The 26,603-nt window shown below is 39.0% G+C and overlaps 1 protein-coding gene across 11 annotated transcripts in view; it reads right to left on the bottom strand.

Moving 5' to 3' along the window:
- Nucleotides 1-26,603, bottom strand: part of OSBPL3 (oxysterol binding protein like 3) — a 90,327-nt gene that overhangs the window by 59,581 nt on the left and 4,143 nt on the right. For 6 of the 11 annotated variants that reach the window (XM_040589407.1, XM_040589408.1, XM_040589413.1 and 3 more), the window contains exons 2-3: nt 25,262-25,313; nt 10,279-10,404 (exon numbers count right to left, since the gene is read on the bottom strand). The gene's annotated coding sequence lies outside the window, so the exon portion shown is untranslated. Of the gene's footprint in view, nt 1-10,278; nt 10,405-19,735; nt 19,784-25,261; nt 25,314-26,603 lie in introns of all 11 variants that reach the window. The other 5 variants (XM_040589410.1, XM_040589409.1, XM_040589404.1 and 2 more) reach the window with 2 other exon arrangements.

The following is a 26,603-nucleotide window of genomic DNA, read 5'->3' as shown; positions in this document are numbered from 1 at the left end:
ATTGTTAAAAAATATTCCATAAGAAATATAACTGCAGGGAGAAAACAAACTTGAGAATTACACAGCAAAAACCAGTGAGAACTTGCAGGCATTTCTGGGGGTGGGAAAAGAACAGCCTTAAATAAAAAATGAAGTTTCTCATTGCCAGTGTTTTGAACAAGACATCTTGATTTTTTCAAGTGAGCTTTAATGATACAGTGTAAAGCTACTTCACTGGGGGCAGGTGTTTGTTTTTCCTTCCCCTTTCATTTCAAGGGCCAAGTTTGTTTGTTTGTGATTGCAGCTGCTACAGTTTGTTACAGTCCGTATAGCTTGAGTGTTTAGGGATTCTCTTTTTTGTAGTTCCACTTTTTAAATTAAATGAGTATTATTATTCAAGTTGATGATACATTAAGTCATGGCAACTGTTGCTGGTAGAAATTGCGTATACCAGCCTTGAAAACTGGATATATTAGGCAAAAAAAGCCTAAGTCAAGTCCTATAATATAAATTTATTTAGCTTTGTGTATACACTTTCTGGAATAGGATGTGCAATTTCTAAATTACTTTTTTCAAGTTCATAAAGACAGCCTTTTTCACACCAGATTGTATCACCCTGATGAAGACGATAAGAAGGGTCTGAAAAAAACCAAATGCTTTATAACTATTCAGGATGAGGACTGATGCACTTTCTTCTATGGCATTTGGTACCGGCCAGTGCCAGAGGCAGGTATAGAGAAGCACAGAGTACATCTGTATAGGGCTTGCATGGCAAGGGAGGCTACAGGTGTGGCTTCTGTGAGAAGCTGCTAGAAGCTTCCCCTGTGTCCAACAGAGCCAATACCAGCTGGCTCCAAGACAGACCCATCGCTGGCCAAGCCCAAGCCCATTCACGACAGTAGCACCAACTCTGTGATAAGGGAGGAAATTTACTGCACAACTGCAACTGCAGCTGGAAAAAGGAGTGAGAATATGTGAGAGCAAGAGCTCTGCAGACACCAGGGTCAGTGAAGAAGGAGGGGGGAGGAGGTGCTCCTGGTGTCAGAGCAGGGCTTCCCCTGCAGCCCCTGGTGAAGACCCCTGTGAGGCAGGCTGTCCTCCTGCAGCTCATGGAGGTCCATGGTGGAGCAGATACCCAGCTGCAGCCCATGGAGGACCCGCACCAGAGCACGTGGAGGTGCCCAAAGGAGGCTGTGATCTGTGGGAAGCTGTGCTGGAGCAGGCTCCCGGCAGGACCCATGGAAAGAGAGAAGCCCACACTGGAGCAGGTTTTCTGGCAGGACTTGTGACCCCACAGGGCACCCATGCTGGAGCAGTCCTTCCTTGAAGGGCTGCACCCCATGGAAGGGACCCACGCTGGAACAGTTTAAGAACTGCAGCCTGTGGGAAGGACTTATGTTGAAGTCATCCATGGAGGACTGTCTCCTGTGGGAGGGACCCCAGGCTGGAGCAGAGGAAGAGTATGAGGAGCCCTCCCCCTGAGGGGGAAGGAGCAGCAGAGACCACAGGTGATGAGCTGACAGCAGCCCCCTTCCCTCTGCTGCTGTGGGGGAGGCGGCGGAGGATTCGGGAATGAAGCTGAGGCCAGGAAGAAGGGAGGGGTGGGGAAGGTGTTTCAAGATCTATTTTTTGTTTCTCATTACCCTACCCTGATTTGATTGGCAATAAATTGAACAAATTTCCCTGAGCTGAGTCTGTTTTGCCCGTAATAGTAATTGCTGAGTGACCTCCCTGCCCTTATCTCAACCCACAAGCTTTTCGTTGTATTTTCTCTCCCCTGTCCAGCTGAGGAGGGAAGTGGTAGAGCAGCTTTGGTGGGCAGCTGGTGTCCAGCCAGGGTCAACCCACCACTACATCCATCACAGCAGCCCCAGTACCCTGGTCACCAGCATTCCTTCACCAAGTAGTCTGCAAATACAGGGTAGATCAAAACCTCAGAACTTGCAGGGGGAGATAGTTGCAGGGTGAGATGCTGAATCATGCTCTTAACAGCTGTTACTTAGCTACCACCTCTTAATTAGTTGTTCCTTTTACATTTTCTTGTTAACTGTATGGTACTGAAAAAAACCACCAAACCCCAAACATAAATCATATGCATGCAACAATTTTAAAGGTGAAGCACAAGCTACATTTTGGCCAGATAGAACAAACAGCCTTCTAGATTCATTGTCTAAGCAACAGCATGAATTATGGCCTGAGGGAAGAATAATTTTACATTTAGACTTTAAAAACTGGTCAATTTCTGGTCAAGGGATTACTGAAAACAGGCAAGTGAACTCTCACTATTCAGCCACCTCCCAGCACCATTTGAGCTAGTAAGGAAAGAAGCTTCGTCTCCAAATTTGATACATCCAAGTATTTATCTGGAAAATCACTCAATACAGCCTACTTCTATAGAAGAGCCCCTGCTGCACAAAGACAAGAAGATGATTTAACGCAGTAACCCACCCACACCCCCATTTCTTACAGCCAGCCACAGTTCTCCCTCACCCACTGCTGACCTCCCATTTCTTCTCTCCAATACATCCTCCAACAACAACGCATGAAAGAAAGAAAAGTGCATGCTGTCAAGGACTGATTTATAAGAAAACCAAATCAAGCAAAAAACTTTATCAGTCGTGCATGCTTTGATAATTGGTCATAAAGTAAAGATACAGCATGTGCCAGAAATTCTCCAAGCTCAGTGGTCTGCTGTAGAAAACACCTCACTTTTATTTACATTTTCATTCCTTTATGTTTACTTAAAGAACCTATTTTATCCATTAATCTCTTTTCCAAACTGTAACACTGCAGAGCAGAAACTGAATTTAATTTAGAAGTCTTTGGTAGTTACTCCTTGTAAAATGCGTTATTGAAACTGAATTACTATCTGATTGTTATTTAGGATGCGGCAGTTAAAGCTTTCGCATATTTTATGATCTGTTGCCTTTCCCATTAGAAGAACAGAAAGGAAGGAGACGACAGAACATTAGAAAAACTGAAACTGTGGTCATTCTGAACAGCCTGAAAGATGATCATAAAATAATCATCATAAAATAAAAATAAAACATAACCTTGTCAAAATGTTTAACTTTGAAATTTTATTTCCGAATTATGATTACACTGCCTGATGATAGTCTACTAAATATGATTTAAGCTGAAAAAGCAAATTGAAGTAGCATATGCTTAAATAGAAGGTTTTAAGGGGACTCTAACCATGAGATTAGAAAGAGCTGTCAATCACTCACTTGGAATCCAGGCTGCTCTGGAAACTTAACATGACCTTTTATAGCAAAATTCTAAAATATACAAAAAGTATATTTTAGACCAACGTCATCTTCAGGTAATGTATGCTGCCTAGGTTTATGTGTTGTCTATTGCTCACTCAGAGGAGGGAAGGCAATTGGGAACTGAAAATATTGCTTATTCTTCACCTAATAAATTAACAAAATACCAACAAACTCTGGAAGGGAACAGCTTTTACACTGCTTAAGTACAACCAGAAACAAATCAGTACAGTGGTACAATTGTGCATTTCTGGTTTAGTAAATTAGTCCTATGTATGTTGCATATTTTAAAATTTAGTGTTTAAAACTTCTTTTTCAGTATTTTAACCAATTTCTGTGGAAATACAGTTTACCACAGATTACAAACAGAATATGATCTTACCATTCCAAGAGTAATAAAGTGTAAAGCTAAGAATCAGAATTAGACATATGCAATGCTACATAAATTCTTAATTAATGAAGCAAATATGTACAGCTGTCTGTGAGTGTACTTTGTTTTGCCAAGCTAAATTTATTACCAAATATCCACATATAGTTCATTGTGTTTTAATGAGAATCAGTCTTTCCATATCTTCATAAAAAGCAAACATACAAAAATGATTAAAGCAAACAAAAGATAAATTATTCTGGATTTAGGGACACTTGTCATTTTCCCAGTATCACCTTAATTTACATGTCCACAGAGATATATAGCATGTTTCTTCTTTATGGGTAGAGAAATCAGTCTGCTTTGTTTATATTTTTGCATCCCCATTTCATTACAACATGCTAAATTTAGTCAGAAGTTTACTTGCTATAAAAGCCAAAGGCACAGAAAACTTGCAAATTTATACTATGCTTATGGCAAATCAAAATCCACTGAACTTTTCAGTTCTTAACTTTGCAGCCTGTCTCTCTCCATCCAGTTTCCTTCAGAGTCCCAGAGCTTGAGCTAAACGATGAATGCTTTTTCCATTTCTCCTGAACCAAATGTTTTCTCTCAAAGCTGCTGGTCAGATGCTGGAAGGTGTTACAGGTAAAACTATAAAGTAGCATACGTTAGAACACCTTTTACCTTGCCAACCACTTGTTAATATCATTTTGTTCAGCTATGACAAAAATAAAAGCATCAGGTAAGGAGCGGCCCAGCATTAATGTTAAAAACTGCATTAGCAAATGGTTTCAACCTTTAGAAGCAAAGAGTTGCTGCTCAATAAGAGCTGCCTTAAAATTACACGTAAAGGAACAGGGCACTTTTGCAGTTCTCCTTATCCTTCTCAGCAGCAACACCAAATTCTATCGATGTCTCTCAACCAGAAAAAACATGCAGCTTTTTCACTGCCAACACAGTGAGCACTGCTGTCTCTGGACTATGATTGTAGCTGACAGCATTACCTTTTAGCTAATGTAAGAGCCCCCAAGAATTAAAATTATTTCATTTTTGTAGCACCTGACAGCTTGTTAGCATTTCCAAACACCTGCTGCACTACAGAAGGACAATTTTCTGGTACTAACATTGTCACTAATCATCTAGTATTACACTTTTAAAGTAGAATAATAATTTTTTTTATTTTTCTGAAAGCACAATTCCTGCTGCTTAAAATAAGCTACTACTTGCAGTATGTTCAAACACACCTGTGGACAGCCGTCAAATTGTTCAGATATTTAAGTACTGAAAAAACTCCTGGGGAAAAATATATACACGGACAAAAACTGGGGGGTGATGAGTATAAAGAATCTTTTTATTATTTTTTAAGGTAAGGCATCATATGAAATCTGGTCTTAGATCAAGAACTTTTCCCTTTTTTTTTTTAATAACTTGCCAGCCTCCAAAAATACAGTAGCAGAGCCCAGGTCTCCTCCAGGAGATAGGGAGGCACAGAATTCACCTGGACAAAAGGGAAGGTCAGCGAAAGTTACAGTAAAACATGCTGCTGCATTGAAATCTTCTTGAAAATTTTAATAATAATTTTATACTATATTGCTCTGATGCTCGCTATCGCGCCTGGAAGTTACCAGCCAGCATGTTTTACTCCCTACCAGATAAGACTGTGCCTGGTTTTCTGCCAGAATCTTAATGTTCTTCCAACATAATTTCAGCTGACAGGAGAACGTATTTTTCTTCTCGAATGTTCTTGCTATGGTTTTGTAACTAAAAAGCATGTGTCTCCATAGTAGATGTTCTCTCCCCTGTGGCACATGCATAGAAGTCTAAGGTTTTTTTTTTAAATCTTACTAAACAAATACTGCAAGTGTTTAATTTTCCTAAATATATTTCTATTTATTAATCACCATTGATAATTATCTTTGGTCAGGTTTGACATTTTTCTATTCCTTATATATGCTTTGATAAGATTTGCAACAAAAAAAATCCTCAACTGATTACACGCTTGGACCAACAACTGAGGATAAAACAAGATTAACACACATTACTACAGAAGCACAGTGACTGTGAACTTTACACAGGTGCCTTTAAAAAAACTATACTGTTAACATATTACTTTAAAGATTGAGTAAACTTTATTTCTTCTTGAAAAGTACCTAGTTTAACCATCATCTTTCTCTGCTTAGCACAGGAAACCTCTGAGAACCTAAAGTAACAATATAGGGTTTATTTTTCTTCAAATACTTACTGCTAAAAGAACTTGCCTTATGAATTAAAATGAGGATATGACCTTTTTGCAAGAGCACATGGGAGTAAAAGGTGTTTAAACTAGGAGTCAGTGAATGAGCAAAAGAGTCACTAGAGGCCAAAAACATATCTCATTGACTATTACACATGCCAAGATTGAAGATTCAGTCCCACATTCTCATTACCATACTACTAAAGAAGTCCACCAACAACTGCAGCCTTCTTTTCCCCTCTCATGCCATTAGCTTGCATGCAAAACCTTTGCTGTTGCACAGCTGGAAAGCAAGGGGCTTTGAAGCTCGTAATAAATAAATTTCTAAGGGCACCCTTGAAATGTGACAAATCTTCTGCCTTCTGATGTATATGAAACATTCTTTTCATTCTCCTCCTAGTGGACAAATAAACAACTTACCAGAGTTTACATAAGGAAAGAAAAAGTTACCCAATTTTTTTTAGAAAGATACGGCTGATGGAAACATAGGTTCAAACACAAACCAAAAGACAGAGACAGTATCTTAGACCTACTCTTAAAATGAGGGGGAAGTTTTCATGGCTTTTCCAAGCACAAAACTGATTTACATCAGAGGACTGACTGAGTTCATGACATTCTGATGAAAAGCATGTGCTCCTGCTCACTGAGAATGCAATGAAAACATTTTCAGTGGTAAGAATCTGCACTATCCATATTACTTTCTGGAAGCAAAATGCAGAACCTCACTTTGCATAATTCTCCTTGTAATGCTAGTAAGAAGGCAATTTGTTCCTGTTGCCAAAACACAGGGTGGCTACCCTGATTGTCTCTGGAACAATGACACACATAGCAGTTGCTACTTTCCTCTGCGTAAGGAATCAAAAATTTGATTAACAGGAAACAAGATTCATGGTCTTCTCTTGATAATGATCTCATGATCTAGATTCATGATCTAAGTCACTTTTGGTTACACTAATTACCTGTTTTAACCGCTTGAGTTCATAGTCTCTCCCAAGGTAGGAAGCAGTAACTATTAAAAAGATCTGAATTACCATGTCTGAGGCAAACAGTGTCCCTACTGCAGGGGGATCAGTCTGTGGCCTTGACACCACAGGACCAAGGAGTTCACAACCTTTTCACACCACTTCAAGCCCAACATCAGCCTGACAAGTTTGGCATTTACCAGTGACAACTTGCCCTAAAAGATGCATTTAAGCTATGACTGATTTACAATGCCGTATTAACGAAACTGTGCCTGTACATTTGATCCATAGTTTCAAACACATTTAATTTTACTGACACAAACTCTAAAAATGACTTTGTTCTGTAATCATACTGAATCAGCAGTCCAGTTTCAAACAGCTCCTCTGTCTAACCAGGTTTTATCTGTTTAAGACTAAAGTACCTATGATCGAAACTAAAAGTTATAAATTATGCTCTTATGAGGTCAAGTTATCCTGCTTCTTCACCCCTCCCTTCCCATAGATGCCCATCCTGATGCTCATATGTATAGTTTATTTTAGTCTTAAACAATAACATAAAATTAATCTGTTTCAATAGCAACTAGTAAGACAATAAGTTGACAAACATCCTTTTTCTCCCCTACTCCACTTTTTTTGCAGGAACATCATCTACCTATGCTACTAGCCATTGAACAAGTTAGTGCAAGTGTTCATAACTAAATCCACAAGAAACACATTGGAATTCATCCGGGAGAAGTAGCTTAAACTCAGAGACATGAGCTTGCACACAAAGAGCAGCTAGGGTTGTGCACACTGGTTATTCTTGGATTTACAGATACATGCACACTGAAATTTGACCTGTTTCCTTTGAAAGAAGTACTAAATGGCAAATGGCACATTTTAGCACAGAATTTATATCTGTACAAAGAGCTTCTCATATAAGACAGTTAGCAAAGAGCCAGCAGTCGAGCTGTCAATATTCTCAACACTTCTGTCAATATTCAGCTGACAAAGTAAAATTAAATACCTTTCGTAAGATTTACTATGTCAGTGGTCCAAGTGAGAGATGTACAAAATATTTATACTGAAAAGCTAAGCTAGGAATTTTAGGTTGGCAAAACTGAGACAAAATACAAACAAAGGAATACACAGGGGCTCCATGAAGTTTCTTAATAAAATTTATGATTGAGGATCACTTCCTTCATTGTTTTTTCCTACATCCAAGACAGCAGTAAAAAATTCCTCCCAAGGGTCAGTAATACATGGAAACTGCTTCTGTAAGAGCCACAGGTTCAGTTTTCAACTGTGTGAAAACACATTTAAGATAACTTTAAGGTGAATTCACTTTGAGCACCAAGTACTGGTTTTTTCCTCTTCCAAAAGCATAAAGCTATTCAGTGAAATTACACCATGTGTTAAATGTGAGATTTAATGTATCGCAGAAAAAGGGTATTACAAATTATTAATGCATTCCAAGAATATATGCCAACAGGATGGTACTACATCAGTATGAAAACAAAATTATTATTGTTAAGATAAATACTAGTATTCATTGCAGCCTTCTGCTACAGCTATTGGAGGAGCAACAAACCATTCCCTTTCTATAACTGTTCAAACTCGTTAGTATTTTTACCCCTGTAGATCTACCACCCTTCCTTTCAGCAACTATCAAAACTGTCTTTCAATGGACAACATTCTTGCACTGGAAAGATTAGGATAAAGCAGTGAGGTCTTGCCCTGACTTTTTTTACAGGTTTCCTGCATGACTCCACGTGCAGTCATGAATATATCTGTTCCACAGGAACCCCCCTGCAAATAAAATAACCACGTTGCACACTGGGACAGGGCAGGTCTATATTAATTTCTGCCAGGTACACTGAAACTTTTTTGAAAGTCATTAGACAATCATAAAACATTGCTTTGCTACTTAAACATAAAACTTCCCAATATAAACAGCTAACTATTTTGTAATTGTATTTGATAAACTCTGCTATCTGCATAGGTAAAAGGATCCTATAGCAACAGGGCACCTCCCAGAGAGAGCCCATTGTAGCAGTACGGCAGTACCTACCAAAACAAATAAACCAAGTATTTTCCAGTCCTTGGTCTCCTCCTCCAACTCTTTTTCAGCTGCTAATCTGTAGAAGCTGAACACACACATGGACATTACTGTGTTTTACAGCATCCACATCTAGCAAAGATTCAACCCTTGTGCCTGCTACATACTTCAGTTTTCATGACTCATCTCCAGCTTTCCAGAGGAAAGGAAGTCCTGCTGGGCAATATACAGCTAGCGATACCTTCTACATGCTCACACAGAAACTGTGAGAGATTTAGTCTAAAAGAATTTGCCAAGCTTAAAGCAGCGACTAAGCCTACACACATACAGATGTGAGTATAATGGGAAATCAGTGCAGAACAGCAGTGCTATATTCTGCTTTACAGGTAAAAGATCCACGTAGGCCTGTTAACACTAATTTCAAGACATTAGTTTATATACAATCACTGCACTACAAGAACTGCACAATTCAGAACATCCAGCCTTTCACAACCGCAAACAAATATGTAAATTATATGCATGTAAGACTTAGATCATCACACCTGTCCTATGTGCCCCATAATATTAATTTAATGCCTATAGGTTACAAAGGCCAAGAATATGTTAAAAAAAAATAATGTTAAAATGTAGCACAAGCAGCTAGCCAGGAAGCTCAAGTACATTATCAATGCCCCTACCCCAAAATATAAATTATTAAGTATTCAGGACGCACTGTGAGTACTTTGACATGCTATCAGAGAAGGTAAAACACCACAAGTGCCATAATTTGCAATATGACTTGGGACACAATTTCATTTTAATGATAAATCTCACAATTAGCGAACACTCAGGCAAAAAACATGCCCGCCAGCAACACGCACGGTTTCTCAATATCACTGGTAACAATCTCAACCTTGCCAAAAGCCTATCTTTGGCTGCAGTCTATACAGAGCATTTCAGAATGAGACACAAACCACAAAGAGCACAATGGGTGAGAATCCTTTCCTGGTAGGTGACCAGTGGAAACCCCAAAGCCTAAGATTAAAGGGAAACCGTACAACCCAACAAATAGTTTTTCCAGTTCCCTCAAAAATAACACAGTTCTGAGGTATTTTGAACAATTACCCTTATCTCAGCAGAATACAAGGTTACATTAGCACAACTTCAGATTTACCTATTCGATTTCTTTGCTAGGTTCTTCAATTATTCTACACATGCAATTAAGCACAACGTATCATCCCAAAAGGGGGCTGAAGTACTGCCTCTATGCCAGCTATACTGCAGTCCTCTCCCATTCTCCATTGATGGAGTGATTCTTCATGGCAAGCAGCTTCTTACACAGCTTCTTTCATCAGCTGCCCCTCTAGGGCAAAACAGGCTCCACATAAATTTAACTTCTGCTTTCCTATAGGGAGGGCACCACATCCATGATATAAGGCAGACCAACTTACAGTAAGTAGGTAGTCTTTCAGTGCCAACTATGAAGAATCTAAATCTCCTCCTCCTTTACAGCAGTGAAAGTCTGAGCAATTCCATTAGGCAAGATGTGGCAAGCTCACAGGAGTCTTGCGCTGGATCTGAAAAACAAAAAAAGAAAGTCAGATGAGAAATAAAACTTCCTGCTGCATTGTCCTTTCATACCTGGGAAGCACACAAAGCAAGTAAGGAGTACAACATATGAATATCTGGAAAATTTTCTACCTTGTTTTTTCATGTGTTCCACCCCAAAAAATTACTTCCCTAAAATACAGCACCTACAGCTACATCTTCCTTTCCTGAAACATACATATTAGAAGTTCAGGTTAGCAACATTCTCCATATAACTAAGCAACTAAGTTTCAGTCTAGTAACACACTAACGGAGCACTTCATTTTTTAACAGAAATCTTTCTTGCCCCAAGGATCCAGAATTCTTCACAAGTGTGTAACTCTGCTGAGGGTGTAGGGAACCCACTCAAACAAACATCTTGTCAGTACAAAGAAAAGACACAGAATAATCCCGTACAGAAAGATGCCAGGGTTACTACTCTGAACAAACTCATACCACTATTCAATTGTTGCTTTGAAGCACTAACCACGCAGTTTTAATATTTAGTCAAATGCACTTTTTCTAAAGGCAATCCAGCCTTACGATTTTAGCAGCCTGCAGAACTTCTCTGTACAATATGAATACTACCAAACAGAAATCACATATGACAAAGTAACACAGCTCTGTGGTATTTTTGAAGAATTACCCTTGTCTCAGTAGAATATAAGGTTACATTAGCACAACTTCAGGTTTACCTATTCCATTTCCTTGCTACGTCCTTCAGTTCTTCTAGACATACAATTAAGCATTGATGTGCTTTATTTGAGCTAAAAAGGATCAATGGTTTAGTCTCTATGTTCATAGACCATATGGTTCTTCATTCCAATGATTAGATTTGAATTTCTGTTCCACCGAGTCAGGTCGCATATCAGCTTGATGATAATCTCTCCAAAAGTCTGTAATCAACACCAGAGTAACCAGTGTCTGGGCACCACGTATCATTTACTGTTTATAAAAACTAGCACATTGTTAAGCTTCCTCCAGTGCTCCAAGGCTTTCCCCAGCTTTCATCAAAATCAATATGAAAAACAGAAGTCTTCCAATTATTTGTACCCTAGATTCAAAACCAGTATCCACTGTTACAATTTATTTTTTCTTAGTTATTATTTCTATATGTTCTCAATAGACCACACAGCTTTATTTCATCAATGAACTAAATTCTTCTGAATTTCTTGAGTTATTTACATTACTACCCTTACTGAATATTATTGTTAAAGTGTTAGCATATTTTCCAAAGAAAATAAATCTTTTTCCCCATTCTCAACTCACTGAGCTGAGTTTTAAGCAATACCTCTGTCTTCTTGTATCACTTGTCTTACAATTAATAATTTCTAATTTCATGTTTACACTCAATTCCTTGGTCCTTTTATGTGTTACATTCCTGAAAATGCCACTGCCCCAGCTGGTTTGGAGTCTAAACATCTGTGATTTAATTTTAGGATTAGTTTTTTTAAATGTATAAACTTGCGTATTTTTAATAACCCAAATATTAAGGGCAGAAGTCTTTAAAACTAGAGTAAGAAAGAACACTTCACATGTTAACTTTGATATTTTAGATTAATCTAAGGTTCTTTCATTTGTGCTGCCTTTTAAGATTAGAGACCTAAAATAGGTATTAATGCAAGAGTCTATTGACTTTTTTAGCTTGTATGAGCATGCAGAGGGCAGATGCAGCTGAAATAATAACATATTTAAGTGATGATCCAGCTTTATGATTTTATTACTCAGACTTTCCCAGATCTATGGCAGGTGTTTCTCCCAGTAACTCAAAAATTAAGCTGCTCTACACCTGAAACTTCCAACTAATCATATACCAAAAACTTCTCATGGTTAAGGCAACATTACCTTATGGTAAGTCTTTGAAAAAAATAAATAAAAATACCTAGGTCTGAAAAAATAGTGCCTTTAATTCTTTGTGTTGCTTGCATGTAAGAGAAATAGGAATAAAAATTAGCTGATATAGGTAACAGTTTTTTATGTTATTACCATTTATTATGTTATTATGTTAGTTACCAGAAGCATGTTACATATCACATTGAAATAGCAGGGACCCTAGGGGGACCCCAAAGGAAAGCAACAGATACAAGGAGGCACAACCTAAGCCATCTCCCTCACTAGGCACATCAGGCCATCAGCAGTTCTGCACTGACCTCCAAAACATGCGATGGCCTAAATAAATAAAACACTATCCCAAAAAAGCAAGAGAAATAACTGGGCTTTTCAACACAGCCCACAAGGTCAGACCTTTGCAGCAACTCCACAGGTCAGGGGAGCTGCTATTTCCACCATTTCCATCTCAAAGCCTTTATTTAGCTAAGAATTACCCAAAACAATATCTAGAACTTTCCACTTTATTATGCACCCCCCTGTGTAAGAGTCCAGTGTTGTCTTCACAACTGCAGAATTCATGAACTCCATGCCACCCAAGACAAACCAAACGCAGGGGCCTTAACTTTGAATGATGTTTCTTAAGGTATTTGAGAAGTCCATCAGGGAGCCGAGGCTTGGATCAGCCACTTGGTCACCCCATATAGGCAACTGATGCCTTTATTGTTCCACAATCTTGCCACATTTTTGTACATACAGCAGATCCTCCTCCCAAAATGAAACGTTGCCCACAATTTACTGGTCAAAAAAAGTTTCCATGATCCCCACTGCTCTCCAGTGAGCTAGTCTGATCAGTGAGCATAGGGATGTACCCATATGATATTTTGTTTCAGAGTATTTTGCGATACAGGTACACACTTTCTAAATTTATCTGGGAAATCCAGACCAGCTAAACTGCACTGTTGATTGATTTACTATTATTATTTTTTGTTCCTGTAGAATAAAGAAGTAATGCACACCTGTACAGACATACAAACGTTAGAAAAGTCCTAGAGCCTGATACTTTGGAATAGAAGAAGAAATTGAACAACAATCTCACAGTGGGTGACTACAGTTCATGTGAGCATCATAGAGGGACACTCATTTAATGCAGAACAGAGAAAATTAGCTATTTAATACCCAAGAAAGAAAAAGAACAAATGTGCAATAATTGACCTTTTAACAACTCTACAATTCATTAAGCTGTTTTGTACTGTATGAGTCCCAAAGAAGCTACACACTTCCAAGTACTCCTGGAAATGCCTACCAGGAGCATAACAAAGACCTAATCTGGCAATAGAGTGTAATTTGGTGTAAATCTGCAGCAAGCAGAACCGGGCCCTTGAGGAGCAACCAGCCCATTTTCTCCCTTCTTAAAGTTAGCCCTTTATTTCTGCTGCAACTCTCACTAAAACCAGTAACACCACAACTAGAGAGTGGAAACAGAGTAGGAAATTAATCCAATTAATAACTAACCAGGAAAAAATGTCAGATTTTTAGTTCACACTAATGAGTTCACTGCATGAATGTGCAGCCAGCATATAGGAGATTAAAAGAGCAAATCAGGCAGCTGTAGACAAGAGGGTAGAGCAGAACTACCCCTTTCAGAAGCTACACAGGATTAGGCTGGTTTACATTAAAAAAAAATAATTAAAAAAAAAATCAAACAACATGACAGGGAACAGTAAGAAAGTGACTTGACCAAAACAAACAAATAGATGCCTTCTAAAATTCAGAGTTTAATGAATGTGAGCAAAAGCTAAAAGTAATGCCAAGTCTGACTGAAACCAAACATTAAAATCTTATGGTTGGCATGATGGATAAGCTAGTTACAAGTGTCATTATATAGTGCTAGCTTTAATTGCTCTGAGCTAAATATAGCTCTCAGAATTTAATAGCTTCCCCCCCTCAGCTCTTCTGTCTTTCAAGGAGGAAAAATAAAATCTTCCCGTTAGAAAAAGCACACAGGCACCCTCAGTTGCACATTACAACAGAGAAGCAGGAAGGAAACCATGAAGATGATTACATTAAAGTCTCCAACACTCCTTCAGAACTCCTATTTTCAAGAGGCCAATTGCTTTCCTGTCACTCTGGTTCCAGTGCCAGCAGGCAATGGAAGCACACATACCTGCACCTTTTCAAGCTAAGCCATCTTGTTGCTTTATTAGCAAACCATTCCAAATTTCACTTTTCCCATGTTTCCAGTAAAGATGTTGCCTTTACCAGCAATCTACCCTGGTACTGATGTGAATAAGCTTTATATAATATGGTCAAGTTTGTATTCATAAACCAGTATTCATTTTAATGCATAAATGAGCCTGTAATTGTATAGCCACAAAGGGGTTAAAATGTCTGAAAGATCATATAGACTGTTCTGGCAAGGAAGCTGCAAATCTCTGCAAGGCGAGCTGTCCTCCTTACCTGCAAAGCAAGCTGTCCTACCAAGGAGATAACGGGACAGCAGGATGTCCTTGAGTAAAATTATGAGGGGTATTGTAAAAACCCTGGGAAAGATTTCTACAAGTCTGCCAACTCATCACTTTTGAGACCTAAGGTGAAAAGCACACCATGAGGAAGACCTACGGCCTTCCTCCCATAGACCACTGCCCACATTCTAAAGACCCCGGCCCACAATTTTTGGAAGAATCTGCGCAAGCGTGAAAGACTGATAAGCTAATTAGCATACGAAGCGAGGGTAGGCGGGTTCAGGTAATGAATATGTATAGGAGTTAACTGAATATTCATTGTTTCATTATATAAATAGAAGGTAATCTGCCCCTCCAGGTGTGTACGATTGGTGGAAGGATCCCCCGTACACCCGGCGCTGCCAATAAAGAATATTTAGTCACTAAAATCTGGTTTTGGACCTGTGAATCAGTACCCACACACCCCTTCCCGTGCCACCTAGCCAGGCACCGCTGAGAAGGAAGAGGAGGAGCACATCTCCTGAACACGCACACAGCTTGACCCTTCCCTGCAGCTGCTGTATTGGCATGAGGTACAACACAAGGGGGTCCAAAATCTGCTATGGCAGCAGACTGCAGCACCCCCATAAAGGCATGAAACAAGTTCTCTCTTCTGCCTTCTCATACCACATACGGATTTCAAAAGATTTAAGGAAGAGTTCTGCATAGCAGGCTTTGATTTCCTTTTCTCAGCTGGTAATGGGTTTCAGGCAGAAAGTTCGGCTGACAGCTAGAGATGTGTCCTACAGATTCAGCATTCCTGTTCACCTTCATTTCAGAGGTCGCTATGTAATGGAAGTGTCCACCATATTTCTACAATTCAGGGAGTTAAATTTAAAAAGTCACTGCTGCAATGACAAGTCTGCCCACCTTCTCTCAGGCCATAACTGCAAACTCCCCTCCTCCCCAAACCATCACCCAGCTTGTATCCTCTACCTACTTTCTCTCTGTTTTCATCCATCTTCTTCTTTACTGAGCCAAACTCTTAATTTTTCACGGTTCTGGTATTCTTCATCCTTGTCTTTGGTGAGCGGGAAAAAGAAGAACAATGCTACTTATGGAAAAGAAAGTATCAGACCATACGAATTACCGAATGTCACATTACAGCTCAGACGCCAGGTTTGCCTGTGTTAGAGCTGCACATGCACTGTAGGAGCAGCAGCTGGAGGTCTGTCTGCCAGGAAGAACCTACTACACTGAATATGGCCAAAGGTAGTGTGCCACAGTTTTTTCTGTCCTCTGACCAATGACTTCTGAGGTACAAACCAGGCTGGATTGAACAGGTTAAAGGAACTATGTCTATTTGTTGCTTAAGAGAGATTTTAAAGCAAGCCTCTTGACATGCAGTGTTCTGCAGTGGGTCATCCATGTTCCACTGCTAGCTGAGCTGCTGCAGAACAAAAAGGCTCCCTACTGTCGGTGCAGGTGTAGACAGGCTTTATTCACCCACTTCTGACAAAGTGCAAAATTATGACACTCACTGCCATTAAGACTCTTTCTTCTGAATTAACAGACCAAAGCGTGGATGAATAGCATCAAAAATAGGGATGAATACTGCAGGCACTTTGTATACTAGTTGTGTCACTCTTACAGAAAGCATTTTTATTTTAAAACCCTGCCAGATCACAACAGCCTATGTAGTGCAGATGAATGTTAAAAAAAAAAACAAACCAAAACAAAAAGCCCACACACACAACACGATGCATCTACCATAGATAAATATACTCTTAATGCTACGTGTTAACTTGTGAATGAGAGCTGAGCGACCTAGAACTCCACAGGGCTCTTCCTAGCTGGGCTATTCCACCTCAGGCAGTGGCAACCAGATGCAGGCAGGGCAGCCTGCCGGGTATGGCTGCACAAGCCTCGAGCACCAAACCACCTCTCACCCTCTCCCCACATTTAAAACCATCATGTCAGGTACAGTGAGTAGAGATATACCACGTCCTGCCTTTTAAGAAAGCAGTAGAAAAACCTGCACAAGTGGAAGGATAGAAGAACAGGGAAGATGAGCCAAAGCAACCGCGGTGTTAGTCTGGGAAAGTAAGCATGCAGTGATGGTACCATTACTGACTGTCCACTAAATCTGGATCTGGGGATTAGCAGGAGAGAAGACCAGGAAAAAAAAATTATTTGTTTTCTTGCCGCCAGTAATACTGGAGAGATTTTATGCTTCTCTCTGAAATTAGAACACCTACATAAGCATAACCCCTTCTTTTCCTCAGTCACATCTACACACAGAAACCACACACACCAAAAAGCATCATCAGCTTCAGGTCAAAGACAGTTGAGGCCTAAACATTCACAAAACTTTCATGGAAGCATTACTTAAAAATCAATTATGTTAAAACAAGATCCATCAGAGTAAATACGTATCATCCTCCAGAATAAATACATGCCATCCTGCAGAAGCTGCAACCTATTCACAGTAAGTTTATTCTGTGAATGTTTCCTGCAGAAAAAAACAAATAGATGTGGATAATTATGAGGTCTACAAATTCCAGAATTATTTATTTACCAGATTCTTTTCTCTACATCTGCTGGCCTGCAAAATTGCCTTAGCTGTAGCAACGAGTGCTGGAAAAACTCTGGCAACAATTACTACTATATCTGTAACTTTATGGGGAAAGAAAATTGCCTATAAATATTTTAAGTTTTTAAAAAAATCATACATTCACTCAGATGCAACTTGAGATTTTTTAATATATTTATAAAATATATAAAGTCACATTTAAGTGAATGCTTTCACAATCATATCAAGTGATTTGCATATATCAGCCTTCCTCCTTGCACTTCGTGTATTTCCCTGCTGATCTGAAGTTACACACTTTCTGGGTGTTTAAGGTTACTTAAGCTACCATCAAAGAACAGAGGTGGCAGGGACAGAATCTGGAGATTAGTTATATAGCAGGGTTTCAAACAATTGATCCAGTTGTACTTCAAGGGATTTGATGAAGAGGTATTAATGTAAGGGGGGAGAGAGAGAGAGAGAGAGAGATATGGGTGAAACGCTATTCGGAGTCACTCATCAGGGCTCTTCTGCTGATGGACTCTTATTCATGAGACAAGGACACTGACATTCTAGGACAAGGTGACACACCCAAGAAGGGATTTACAGATGAAAGTGAGAAGTGAAAGTTGTTTGGCACCCACACAGTTTCCACACCTAACCTCACTGCACTAGCAAAGGAAAATGAGGATGTAGCTGAGAAGGACTTTTATCTCAGATTGTTTGATAAAAGACTAGGGTCCTTGATAAAGAACAGGGGTCAGGCAGACAAATAGCCTGTCCTGGTAAACAGCATGACCAGATAAAAGACTTTGAAGTAGCTATGTACCAAAAAAAAAAAAAAAGAAAAAAAAAGACAACTATACTACAAAACTGATGAACTTGAATTAAATACAATTTCAGAGGGACAGCAGAGTCTTAGTAGCTAAACACATTGAACTGTACACTCTACTCCGAAAAGCCAGTAGAGGCAGGGGCAGTACACTTCTACACCTGTTAAGACTGTGATAGATTTAAAAAAAAAAAAAAAAAACAACGCACCAACACATACATCACTGCAAAAGAACAAACAGAATGCAACTGGGTCCAAAAAAAAAAAAAAAAAAAAAGCCTTGCTCAGAGTGCTGACTGTAGCAAAATCCAAGAAACCAGCCTTTAGTAGAGATTTTATTTTATTAGAATGAAAAACACCACAGTGAATCAGGCATTGCAGGAGATTAACTGACTCAAATGAGTAATAAGCAAAAGGAACTAGTTTAAGTAATCAGGTAGACTGAGGAATTCAGACTCTCTAAATCGAAAATGCTGAGCTGCTGCTTCATTAGATGTGCAGAAATTAATCTGGAAATGCCTCATGGAATGCAGTGTGCAGTACACAACTTGCAAGATGAAAAAGCCCTAACTAGATAAATGGCTTCCCCACACCTCCCCAAAAGGCAGGGAAGGAGTTGACAGGAGAAGCTGCACCTCGTATGTTGAAGTACAGGAATAAAGTTAAAACTTTCAAAATTTTTATTTAAAATATACTAAAACCAAAGTTCTTCAACAACACATCGAAGCTAAGTGAAGAAGTAACTGGCAGTGAAAATTTCTTAGTAAGGAAACAAAGACAGGATATCTGCTATGAAATAGGCCTGGATACTATCACAACCAGCATGAAATCAAGACTAACAACTTCTTGAGCACGACTTGAGGAAAGCAGATGATACTGCTAAAGATTTCTGCAAGAAAAGGCAGATTGAATTGTACATATAGCTGCAAATAAAACTTTCATGCATTCTTAAGTTATTGTGCCTACTTCACCTCCAGCCAATATAAACATTCAAAAAATATAATCTGTACTTTTGAAGCAGACAAAAAAGCAGCGGGAGGTATACTCTGATGGCAGGAGAGCAAACAGAATACCTGTCTTTAGAGTGGAAGCGTGGGGAGAAAGGGAAATCAGCAACAAGCAAGATTTCAGATTAAGGCAAATAGTCAGAAGGAAATACCAAAGTCAATGCTAGCAGATTAACTTTGTACAAAAAAAAAAATAAAAAAAAAAAGACCAGGAAAATCTGTAGATCTCATCTGGACCTGACAACAGCTGCATAAAAATTTAATAAAGCTGGCAATGATCTTAGTAGAAGAATAGCAAAGTGACTAACCAACTGGCCACAGAAATCAATTAAAAAAAAAAAAGTCAGGCTGGACACAGATCACTAGAAGATGTTGCTAAGAATTATCTTGGGGCTAGCTTTATTTAACAGTTTTACTAGCAGCAAAACAACCTAGATGTCTAATAAAAATTACTGCTGACAAAAAGCACAGAGGAACCTCCATTGCACCAAACAACTAGACCAGCAGGTGAGAGGAACCACATGAATGAAAGTGGTGACAGGGAATGCAGTTCATCAGTCCTGGAGGCAAGGTCAGGACCCAAGGAGTAAGACAAGCAGTTCTGCTATGACAGCTGGAAGTAACAGAGGGGAAGGTACTCACATGCATGAGCTGATTACACATTCACTCCATCACCAATTTGATGAAGGTCTGAAAAAAAGAAAAAAGCTATCCTTGACATGAAGTAAGGCATTTCCTACAGAGACATATAGGGAAGCACTAAAAAAAAGTCATTGTGCAAGGCACTGCCTGCATTTAATGTGGTCAGGAAACAACAAATAGCACAAAGGACACACCTGAGATCAATGCAATATTAAGCAAGGAAGATTGACAGCAGAATGTTGTCCTAAAGTGAATACCATGAGCATACCTAGTCAGCCACATCACAAGATTCTCTGTATTTCTTGCAGTCTAAACACAAGTCTCCCAGGTTGATGGGAGGAAAGGGGGAGCCTCCCCAACATGAACAGAGCAAACAGTTCACCAGTTTACACAGACTCAGAGGGAACGCAGATGCCTTTATAAACACCGAGAGAAAATATCAATTTTAGCCAGGTGTGCAAACTTGTCGTTGATACATTTAGACAGAATCCTGGAATAAAGTTTTAGTCAAAGCAGGGAAGTTTTGAAATAATTTGTTAGTGGGATACTAGGGGACCAAGTTCTGACTATCTTAAGGTTATGACTGGTCACTTTACAAAAGGGAATATACAAATGTATTGACCGCAGCAGATATTAAACGTGAGTATTCAGGACCTCTCTTCCAGACTGTGGTATGTCAGTATACCCACTTTCAGCAAGGAAGTCTTTATATACTATTTATCATCTTTACTGTACTGATTTAACCTGGGCTGCAAACCAACTGTGCCTTAATACTCTAAAGTTTCCATTAATAGGAAGAAATCACTTAGGCTTCACTCACTTATATGGATTTCTTTTGCAAACAAAGGTTTGGTTTTAAAGCACTACTAATTTCAAAAAGTGCCAGATGAAGAAAACCTTTTTAGATTTTTAGAACCTACGTTTGGGCTGCCAGACATATGTAGCTTCTACCACATCAGTTTTGACATTGAAATTTGTTGATATTTCATCCTTAGTTCGATGTCAGTACTTTGCACGTCCATGCCTTTCCAAAGACAGTAAATGCAGCTTCCACAATTCTGGGACTCAGATACACAGAAACAAGCGTTTCAGAATCTCAGTGCAGGGAGGAATCAAGGAATCAGAACAGTTTTCTTCAATTCTTCCCTTCAACAAAGCCAATCCAAGCACAAGTCTAGCTAATCTATGCCTTGTGATTTTCATTCGCACTCCTCCTACATGCCACTGAAACATTTTTGCATGCAAATGTTTCAGTGGCATTCACGAACTGAGTAAAACAATTTCGTAAGATGACTCCCCTGTATTTACTCAGAACACCCCCATGATTTTCAAGGGCCAACAAGAACCATGAGGAAATAAATAAAGCAGTATGGTCAACCAGAATAAGAATTGAGAAAGTTACATACACTAATACTTAAAAATCTGTTTTCCTACCCTCCATCCCTGCTTCCCTTACCAAACATCACTCTCTCAGCTGTAAGTGCATTAGGCTAGGCTAATATAGAAGATAGGATTTTATTGATAATGTACACAATTGTATTGATAATGTACCTGCTCTCTTCTTAAGTCACCCATCACAAAGTGGAGGGAGTGGCAATGCACTTGATGATATTAAGAATGAAAATCCCTCAAAAATTCAAATTCTGCAAGACGTGTGTGCTGGGAGACAGGCCAAAGTGAGAAAGGCATTGCATCTTCCTAATAGTCAAGATAGAAACTTTTTTTTGTTTTTACTTTAGAACATAAAATTCACCAAACAGCAAGCAAAGATGAAAGGCTCTACAAACTGAACTACTATTAAACAGTTTAAATTTGAGAAAACCCAAAGCGAACAACTCTCATCCTGCACTGAATAGAGGGTGCGTTTATGCTAAACATGCATTCTAATCATATTAATGTAAATAATGCAAGCTCATTTGCCAAAAAACATTTATTAGTTCAATGTGAACTGTCATTATGTCTGGATTATCACGACTGAAACTGCATTCACAGTCAGGAAAACATGGATGTTTTCAAATGCTGAGCCATGCCTCACAAACCAAGATTTCCAAGCCCCTCCAAGTAGGAAGCAGTCACAACCACAGACAAGCCCCACAAGTGTCTCACAAAGTGAGGACACTCAGTCACTTGTTGATACTAAAATACCACCGCTGTTCTATCACTGAATTACTATGAAATTAAGGAAGCCATTTGTTTAAAAATAGAGATGGCTGACAATACAGCTAGAAATCAATTGGAAGTTGCATCTTCCCTGCTCAGGTTATCAAACTAACCAACTAGGACCAAAAGCAGATTATTAAAGCCTGCCTGATGAAAACAGTGACCTCGTATGTATTTAAAAATACTCAGTTGGGTCCCATTACTTGAAATTTGATATTTTAAAATGTAAAACTATCACTAGTAAGGGATCTTCGGTACACCAGCAATTGCATGCATATGACATGGAAAAAGAAATTGACCTTGTATACTTAAGTGCTCCTGCAATAAAGGAAAAAAAATATTAACAAGTCACCCTTATCAAATACTCCATTTTGTGAAAGCAGTACAGTATATTTTTTTTCTTAAAAAAAGAACATAAACAAACAAACAATAAGTCTCATCTGCCAAAGGGACATCCTGGCAACAGCTCTGCTTTTGATTTTCAAGTGGAAGCATCAATCCTGCTGAACTTCAAAGAGTACAGTACAATATAGTATTACGCATAGAAAAATAAGCTGCAAAATGAAGCGTGTGTGCGCTCACGTGTGTAGAGAGAAGCCTATGATTCAGCTACCCTGTGGAAAATTCTAACATTTTTTCTCTGAATCTGAAATGAAGTTCCATATTTACTCAGTGAATTGAATGAAACAGCATTATTTCAGTAGTGCATTTTTATTTTAAGAAATAGGATGTTAAAAACCTTGTTTCAACAAAAACTGGACATCAGCTAAAAGGCAGGAACTTTATTTATTCACTATAGCAGTTCCCTACCTCAATAAGTTCTCTTTCCTCAACAGTCTGAGATTCTCTGAACACTGGGAGACATTCAGTGAGCCTTAGTTTTATACAGTTTATAAGGTTATCATAATATTGAGTGTTTCTGTGTTCAGTGCCTTGTAGATGAGATAGGTGTATCTGAAGGACAGCAACAAATCTGCAAATGAACTCAGTGATAGCACTTTTTTTTTTTTCTCAAAACAACAGGAAAGAATGAATGGGTTTATACTTCCTGAATTTCAGCAGCTGCAGCAGTAGTGTAAGAGCTCTGAATTGCTACTTCCTAGCTAGGCCAGTCAGTAAAAAAAAAAAAAATTACCAGTACCATTCAGTTAAGGAAGACAAGAATCAGTCACAATACTTTGGCCCAATATTTTGCTCAACACCCAAACTTTAGACTTCATTTCCCTTTAGATCTGTGTTTTGTATAGAAGATTAAGAACAACATGACAAAACAGGTAGCTCAGGACTCCAGATCTAGCTGGGTGTTCACTCAGCCTAGCAGCAGTACAGACACCACAGTGGTAGGCAAATGAGGGCCCATGATACGTCTTAGTCCATCACTTTATTCAGTGAATAAGTATTTGTTGATGCTTGTAAGGGTATACCTAACTGAATTCACTTCTTAGACAGTAGCTTTCTTGCCAAGACATGACAAAGCCCTGTAGACCAACACCTAAGTTCTTTTCCTTCCACTGTTCGACCTTAATCAGAAAATCAACAAGAAATATCAACTCTTTTTTCCCCAACACGGTTGTTACTAGAGTTCAGCAACAGGACTAGATTTAGCCTAGATTCTCCTCTTTTCATATACAAATCGCTTGTTATCTGACCTCAGTATCGACAAATTATCAAACCCCATTAATTCAAGTTCTCTTCTATTTCTACAAGTCAAATCCTGTCAGACACCACCAGTCTTCCATAAGAAGGCTATTCCAACAATGGTTGCACCCTCCTGTATGAAAGATAACCTGTAGCCCAACCACAAAGTTGCTTATTGACTCAGTTAAGGCCCAGGCAAAATGGGGAAACACCACCAGGACTCCGACTAGCTTTTCCAAAATTTCTAGATCTAAGAGAGTTTGAAGAGCACTACACTAAACTTCAAAATACACTAGTAGAATTATCACAAAATGGTTGAGGTCGGAGGGTTTCTCTGGAGGTCGTCTGGTCCATCCACCCTGCTCAAGCAGGGCCACCTGAAGCCAGTTGTCCAGGACCACATCCAGACAGCTTTTGAGTATCTTCAAGGAGGGAGACTCCACAACATCTCCAGGCAACCTGTGCCAATGTTCAATTACACAGGAAAAAAAAAAAAAACAACTTCCTGATGTTTAGAGGGAACCTCCTGTGTTTCAGCGTACACTGCTTCTAGCCCTGTCCTGATACATATCTTTAATGAGTGACAAAACCATTATTAGAATGTTATCTTTTAAGGAAACTAAACATGGCTGTTCTGAGTAATTTAACTAACCCTAATTAAGAGTAACAGCAAGTAAGATGCAGTTCTGAGAAGTTTCCAGGACATGAGAGCACCAAGGTGGACACAGAGCCTTATTAATCACCCTCGCTTACAAGGAAAAAAAAAAGCACATTAGGGAGAAATCTTATATTCAGGCATAGTCTTAAGAACAGCTTTTGCTTATTATTGTTTCTTTGTTCCATAATCACTTATTTGAAAAGCAAAGACCTACAAAGATCTTTTAGCAATAATACCAGCTCCAAATAGCCCAATGTATGCCAGGTGGCCTGCTTCTTTTGAGGCAGGGAAACCATTGCTAAAAAAATGGACAAGCAAGTTCTTAGAACATCCAATTGCAGGGGCAGGTGTGGGTGTGTGGGTGGCAGCAAACCCTACACAGTTACCAAATTGTAGAAAGGTATCTACAGCAAGTACCAGCCTGCCTGCCTTTAGCAATCAGCAAGGCATCAGGGAGTGAACTTGAGAAAGCCACCACAAACCCCTACCACAGTCATCTTAAACTAGCAGAAATGCAGTAGCCCACATCCTTTGGAGCTAGCTTCACCAGCTCCCCAGTACGCAGACGGTAGTCACTAGCATGTCTTCAGGATTCCCATTGCTGCTGCTGATTTACACTTCATTATTTTGAAGTGCTCAAGCACTACCACAGAAGATTAAAAGACACTTGCTGGTTCCTTTTTTTTTTTTTTTTTTTTTTTTTTAAGGTATACGAGACGGTCAGTGACTGAATCACATTCATAGTGAAACTTTCTCTCTCCTCCACTCCTACATTGTAAATTACACTTAAATTCACAGTTTATGCTGTCAAAGTTTTGTCTAGGGGATCTCAGTACTCCTATTTGTCACAAGCAGGGGATATAGAAAGAAATCATAGTATCATTCACTCTCCTTCAGAATACAGTATTTTATAATACTATTATACAAGCTTCTAGCAACACAGTTGCAGCCAGCATAGTCACAGGTGCCAGTATGAGCCAAACGAGTTCTGCATTGTGTTCAGGGGAGACACTGCTATTATGCCTTGCAGCCTGAGGCAGCAGCAGAACTCTTTTGACAATAAAACTTACCAAGACTGGTTTCAAAGCCATCTGTTGCCACCGCAGACAGGGCAGTAAAGTTCTGTTAAAATAAGAATTGTACATTTTACTTGGGGAAATAAGAGTATGAAGAAACTCTCGCTATCCTTCCTCAAGGCTATTTTTCCAGACACACTGACAAGGCAATTATCTTGGAGAAGGAGGAGACACTGCAACAAAATCTTTTTAATATGAGTGGTTGGTGAGATGAAAGTAAGTAGTGCCAGAGACCTATATCCTACTCTGCTCATACAAAAACTTGAAGAGCAGAACTTAACCTTCTGTAACAAGCAGAATTAACAGTGACACAGATGGGCTTGTGGACTGAGAAGAATAAAGTCTCCTGCACACACAGTTCTGTTGATGATTGACAAGCTGTTCAGAAATTGTCTCCTATGGTTTTGGTTACTCTTTAGGCAGAAAGTAGTAAACATGTAAAGCAAATTGAGTATACCCACACAGTTGTTCTTTACCGGAACCATTAAGACCAGGAGATTCATTTTCACCAGCAATTATATGAAAATGGAACAGAATCAGAAGAGTAACAATGCATATACTGCAACTAGGAAAAGCCTCCAAATCACAAGAAAAAGCGGCGTAAGTCAGATCAGAGAGAGGTGACCTAGAAGTGACCTAAGTGATTGCCACAACGGATAAAGTTATGACACTTGTGATAATAAACTCTTCACAGTATCATCATGAGCACTGTAATAACAGAATTAGCAGAAATTAAGATGAGGGAAGAGTACAATTACATTCAGCCAGGGAAACATTTCAGGCTTCTACTCTAAAAACATTAATCAGAGAATACATCGAACGCCCAATGCTTCCATTTTTTCTAATGGCAACAAAAATCATTATTGATATCCAACAAGTATCCTTGCAGTAAACACAGCATAGTTATAAACTCTGGTACCAACAAGGTTTAGTTTCTTACCTTTACTGTTTTGTATTGTTACCACCTTCATTCTAAGAACAGCCGTCAAATACAAGTGCTGCATGACAACTGCAGCACCACATACTACCATGTTTTTGCTGTGAGTTTTTTCAGGTTTCAGCTCAACCAACATTCAGGCAGAATCTGAAGCTATCACTTAAAAAGTTGCTGTTATGGAAAGATGAATCAAAAGAAAAGTTTCCTTAATTCCCAATTCATACATTACATTGAAAGGTAGAAGAAAGGAAGATTTGTTTGCACATCCATGTTAACATAAGTGCCAAAGAAAATGTCCAGAAGGAAATAACTCTGTTGACATTGTAGCAGCTGTGTTTGCCAACCTAAATGTGATTCAGCCATCAAAACCCCGCAACTTAGACTAAAGAGGGAATCTTC

The sequence above is a fragment of the Falco naumanni genome, chromosome 4 (assembly GCF_017639655.2).
Source record: "Falco naumanni isolate bFalNau1 chromosome 4, bFalNau1.pat, whole genome shotgun sequence".
NCBI classification, from domain to species: Eukaryota; Metazoa; Chordata; class Aves; order Falconiformes; family Falconidae; genus Falco; species Falco naumanni.
This window is presented reverse-complemented; position numbering and strand designations above follow the sequence as displayed.